Genomic DNA, 6,243 nt, shown 5'->3' with positions numbered 1-6,243 from the left:
ATTGGAGATGAGGCCAACTCAAGAAATCAGAGTCCAAATAAGGAGAGAAGGAATTCCCAATGCCATTGTACAGCACCTGGATCCAACTGCTCCTGAAGCTATGCCATTCAGGTTTAAACCTGTTGGAATTGGGCTCCTGTCATATGCAACTAGCCCTGACCTGATGACTATAGCCACAAATCAGGGCTGACATGGAGCTGGGCTGGAACAACAAGGAGGAGAAGGAGGGGAAGGGAAAACCTTGGAGAAGAGGCAAGGAAGCAGGGGTATGGTGAGGCAGGAGAGGGAAAATTGTGCTGGGAGGAAAGCATGAAGAGAAGGGTGCCATGGATAATGATGTTCTTAGCATGGTCTCTGAAGAAGTCCTGGTGGAGCCTGTCTCTTTCCATCACCTTTGCTTCCTAGACCCTCACATCTTTTCTTTTTGGACTGTTCATGTCCTATTGTTAGCTAATGTTTCCATGAGCCCTGTGCTCAAAAATCCCTGAGCTCAAAGGTCTCCTGGAGGGGCTCACCCTGACACCCACACTGGGCACTTCCCCCAGCTAGTTATTCTTAGAGTATTGTGTGCCTCTTCTATCTAACACCCTCTCCATTTGTATACATATGGATACATGTGTTTGTGTGTGTGTGTAATTATCTGGTTAATGTCCTTCTTTCCCACTGGACCTAAATCCCCATGGTGAAATCTCTGTCTTCAATTACAATCCACCCCCCAGTGACTGGCACATTCCTGGCTCGAGAAATATCCGCTGAGTGAAGGAATCAGGGTCTTATGTGGGTTGAAGTCCCTGTGGGAGCACACAATTGATAAGGTTCAGGCCCTGAAGTCAGACTCTTCCGTTCCAAGCCTGACTAACTGTGACCTTGGGGAAGTCACTTACCTTGGTGAGGCTCTGTTTCCTCATCTGTGAAATGGGGATAATAGTGGCAGCCACTTCCCAGGGATGCTGCAAGGGGTACTTCATTACCAGTAAAGCATTGAGAATTCCCTGGTAGCTCAGCTGGTAGAGAATCTGCCTGCAGTGCAGGAGACCCCGGTTCAATTCCTGGGTCAGGAAGATCCGCTGGAGAAGGGATAGGCTACCCACTCCAGTATTCTTGAGGTTTCCTGGTGGCTCAGCTGGTAAAGAATCTGCCTGCAATGTAGGAGACCTGGGTTTGATCCCTGGGTTGAGAAGTTCACCTGGAGAAGGGAATGGCTACCCACTCCAGTATGCTGGACTGGAGAATTCCATGGACTGTATAGTACATGGTTGTTGCAAAGAGTTGGACACGACTGAGTGACTTTCACTTTCAAAGCGTTGAGAACAAGACCTGGCCCAGTCAACATAATGTAAAGGTGCACTAGGTTTATTCTTACCTGGGCCCCTTTGGCTGAAGCTGCCAACAGGGAAAGAACTAAGCTTGTGTTCAAGATTAGTTAATCTTCATGCCTGATTAAAATAAGAACAAGAATAACTACAGAAACTCAGGAAGCACGAGAAATTGGCTTTTCTAGGTTTGCAGCCTCCTGTGGCCCTGGGCTTCAGGGACCAGCTGTGTTTAGGAAGATCCCCTGTTGTCTAGAGGGTCCTCAAATGCAGTAGTTCATGCTTTGATGGACTCCTGGCAGATTTTTTTGAAACTGCAGATTCTGATTCGGTGCAGGGCCTGAGAGTCTGCATTTCTAACAAGCTCCCAGGTGATGCTGCCACTGCTCGTGGGCAGACTATGCTTGGAGCTGCCAGGCAGAGGCATTGGGAAGCCATCACCAGTTCCGAGGAAGAGGGAGCTGTCTGGCTCCGGTGCCTGGCGCTGTTGGGGAGTGTGGGTGATTGAGAAGGAAGGGAGACAACCTGAAATGGAAATAAAGGCTGTGCACCACAATCTCATTACTGTCTAAAATTAGATTAACATAATTAAAAATTTAAGAGCTGGATTAAAGCGTGTCGGTCTGCAATCTAGTGCTGAATGATGCTGCGGCTCTCTTTGCTTTTTCCTTAAGGGTTTGCACTAATGCGTATTTCAAACATTGCTGGGTTACGCATTGTTCTTTGTGATTTCTAATTATCACCAAATGCCTCCAATTGGCCTTCTTTTTGAGATGACTTTCCCTGGACATGGCTGCCAGGACTCTGAAAAACGGCATCCTGAGCTCTGGGCCCCTTCCTTCCTCTGACATCTAGGCTCCTTGGGATGAAAAAGGGGGCTTACTCACCCTACAAACTGCAGGGGCGCACCCGATCCAGCACCTGCCTCATGCTTGTCGTGGTGATTGGCCTAAGCGTTATTGAGGCTCCTGTTTTACAAGAAAAGAAATAGTGGTTCAGAGAGGTAAAGTAAGCTGTTTGGGCTCACCCAGCTGATTAGTGGGAAAGATGGGATGCTAACACAATACTGTCTGACTTTATAATGTTTTCTCTATGGCCTCTCTGAAGAGGAAAGTGTCATGGGGCTCCAGTAAAGGTGCGTATGTATTTGTGTGAGTGTGTGTGTGTGTGTGTGTGTGTGTGTGTGTCTGGGCATCTGTGTGTGCACACATATACATACATATGTGTAGGCAGAGGAGGGAGGCACACAGAAAGAAAAAGAGATAGGACAATATCCAACTGTAAAATGTCTTTTTTCTCTCTCTCTCTTTTTTTTTTTTTTGCTAAAGTTGCCATATTGGAGCCATTACCAGCTGCTATAATTTATTACATATTTTAATAGACTTGGACTAAGTGATCTGTTCCCTCACCAGAGTCACGAAGCACTTAATAGCTCGGGCTCTAATTCTGGTCCTGGAGTCGTTAAGTCTGTTCTCATCCACCCGGGGATTAAGATCCTGATGGGGTGTATCATCTTGGCGACATCCTTGATTGTGTGGCTTTGCGCCTGGGATGGAGAAAGCTGTCCCTTCTCTCTGCCCCGGGGAAGGGGACGCTGACAGCAAGTGGTGTGGGGCTCCGTGGAGAGGGGTGAGGGTCGATACAGATCCCACTCTTTGGCGAGATGCACCACATTCTTTCCAAGCTTCTCCCCTGATCCTTGGAAGCTTGCAGTTTTTCCAAAACATTTTCCTGCAAACTGGATTTCCTTCAGTGAAGTGAGCTATTTTCAGAAAGTCCTGGGACAGAATTTTGCCTCAGCTGGAGCCCGACTGAAGGGACACAAATGCAGCAAAGGATGCTGTTGTTTGACCTGAAGACCACTCTTTTCTCCTTCCTATATGCCTGTTGACAGAGGATGGATAAAGAAGATGCGGCACACATACACGATGGAATATTACTTGGCCATAGAAACAATGAAGTAATGCCATTTGCAGCAACGTGGGTGGGTCCAGAAACTGTCGTACTGAGTGAAACAAGTCAGACAGAGAAAGATAAATATTGTATGACATCACTTATATGTGGGATCTAACAGAAAGGTGCAAAAATCTTATCTACAAAATAGAAATTGATTTACAGATGTAGAAAACAAACTTAATGGTTACCAGGAAGTATGGAGGGGGAGTGATAAATTGGGAGATTGGAATTGACATATAAATACTACTATATATAAAATAGATAACTGATAAGGACCTACTGTGTGCCACAGGGAACTCTATTCAATACTCTGTAATGGCCTATATGAAAAAAGAATCTAAAAAATAATGGATATCTATATATGTATAACTAATTCTCTTTACTGTACACCCAAAACCAACACACCATTGTAAATCAACTATCCTCCAAAAAAATTTTTTTTAAAAAGGAATGAAGTTCTGATACTTGCTACAACATGCATGAACTTTGAAAATGTTATGTTCAGTGAAAGAAGTCAGACACAAAAGGCCACATATTGTATGATTCCATTTATATGAAACATCCAGGATAGGTAAATCCATAGAGACAGAGAACAGCCTGTCAGAGGCATGGGCTAAAGAGGGAGGATGGGAGTGGCTGCTTAATGGGTATGGGGTTTCCTTTTGGGGTGATGAAAATATTGTTGAACTAGACAGAGGTGGCGGTTGTACAATACTGTGAAAATGCCTAATGCCAATGTTACACACTTAAATGGTTGATTTTATATGTGCATGCATGTTAAGTTGCTTCAGTAGTGTCTGACTTTTTTCGATCCTATGGACTGTAGCCTGCCAGGCTTCTCTGTCCATGGGATTCTCCAGGCAAGAATAGTGGAGTGGGTTGCCATGCCCTCCTCCAGGGGATCTTCCTGACCCAGGGATCAAACCTGAGTCTCCTGATTCTCCTGCATTGCAGGTGGATTCTTACCACTGAGCCACCGGGGAAGCCCAATGTTGTGTGTATTTACCTTAATTGAAAAATACATGCTAATACAATGATTTCAGATGAGAAGAGCTAATAGAAAAATAAAGCAGGATAATGATGTCAACAGAGATGAAATGTAAGGCATTATTAGGAGAAATCAGCAGAGGGTGTCCACAAAGGGACAATGTTTAAGGCAATTGCCTGTGGGGGGAACTTTGAAGATTAGTAAATAACTTTACAGGCAGGGGGAAGAGTAAGAGCAAAGGCCCTGGGGCAGGAAGGAGCTGGGCCCAATGGGTGCCAGTGTGGCTGGAGGTTGTGGTTACAAGGGGGAAGACAAAAGCTGAGAGTGTGAGGTAGGTAGGAACCAGATCCTGGAAATGCACCTGAAGGGAAGAAGTGTGCACTTGACTCAGATTCTCAGAGGAAGCCATTGGAGAGTGTCATTTGGTGACATAGGCTGATTTGCACTTTTTGTAAATGCAGGTAAAATTTGCCTAACATAAAATTAACTAATTTTTAGAGTGCACAATTTAGTGACATTTAGTACATTCACTGTGTTGTGTAACTACCATCTCTAGTTCCAAAACATTTGCATCACCCCAAAGAAAGCTGTAGACATTAAGTTATCACTCTCCCAGCCCTGCTCACCACTAATCTGCTTTCTGTCTCTGTTTATTTATCTATTCTGGATGTTTCGTATAAATGGGATCATACAATATGTGACTTATACTTTTCATGGCTGAATGATATTCCACTGTAGGATAGACCATATTTTGTTGATGCAGTCATTAGTTAATGAATATTTGGATGGTTTCCTCACTTTGAGAATAGTGCTACTATGAACATTTTGCAAAAGTTTTTGTTTGGATACCAGTTTTCAATTGTTTAAGGTATCTACCTAGGAATGGAATTGCTGAGTCATAAGCACATTCTTGGCTTCCCAGATGGCACTAATGGTAAAGAACTCACTTGCCAATGCAGGAGACATAAGAAACTCAGGTTCAATCCCTGGGTCTAGAAGATCCCCTGGAGGAGGGCATGCCAACCTACTCCAGTATTCTTGCCTGGAGAATCCCATGGACAGAGGAGCCTGGCGGCCTATAATCCATCGCTTTGAAAAGAGTCAGACACGACTGAAATGACTTAGCATGCACACAAGCTTGGGCGTTCTATGTTTAATGCACATAGAACATAGTTCCTGTTTTTAGGAACAGACAAATTATTTTCCACAATGGCGGCTCAGTTTATATTCTCATGCACTAATTTTTATTTTAAAATATTTACATATTTATTTATTTTATTTTGGCTGCACAGGCCCTTTGTCGTGGTGTGCCAGCTTTCTCTAGTTGCAGTACAAAGGCTTAGTTGCCCTTTGGCATGTGAGACTTTAGTTTCCCCACCAGGGTGTGCCCTCTGCATTAGAAGGCAGATTCTTAACCACTGGACCACCAGGGAAGTCCCCTGATTTACATTGTTAAATAAAAAAAGAATGTGTTGGAAGCTGTGTGGCAAAAATATCTTAGAGGGGAAGTGGAGGAGGCATGGAAACCAATTTGGAGGTCATCCCCTTAGTCCAGGGAGGAGGTGATTCTGGCCAAGATTTCATCAGCAGAACACAAAGTGAGGGAAAGTGGATGGATTCTAGAGTGTTTGTGGACCTCTGACCTACAATTGAAAACTTCGGGTGGAATTCTAGTTGTGAGAAAAAAATTGCACGAGGGAGTTATGATCTGACTTTGAAGTGAAATGTAGCAGGGAGATTTGAATCCTGTGATGGAAAATTTCTTCAGACATTCCCTCTGCTCAGTGATTGGTAGGGACATTGTTTTGTAGGGAAATTTCCATTATCTTGTGACTGGCTTGAAAATTCCTCTTGGGAATAAAACTTTTTTTAAAGAAAGACACCTTGATGGCCAGCTGGGAGGAAAAAATGAGACACTGAAATCATCAGTCAATAAAAGCAAAGTCCACTAAAGCAAAGTTTAATGGTTATCCAGAATTTTCCCTA

The sequence above is a fragment of the Odocoileus virginianus genome, chromosome 33, assembly GCF_023699985.2.
Source record: "Odocoileus virginianus isolate 20LAN1187 ecotype Illinois chromosome 33, Ovbor_1.2, whole genome shotgun sequence".
NCBI classification, from domain to species: domain Eukaryota; kingdom Metazoa; phylum Chordata; class Mammalia; order Artiodactyla; family Cervidae; genus Odocoileus; species Odocoileus virginianus.
Note: the sequence above shows the minus strand (reverse complement) of the source record.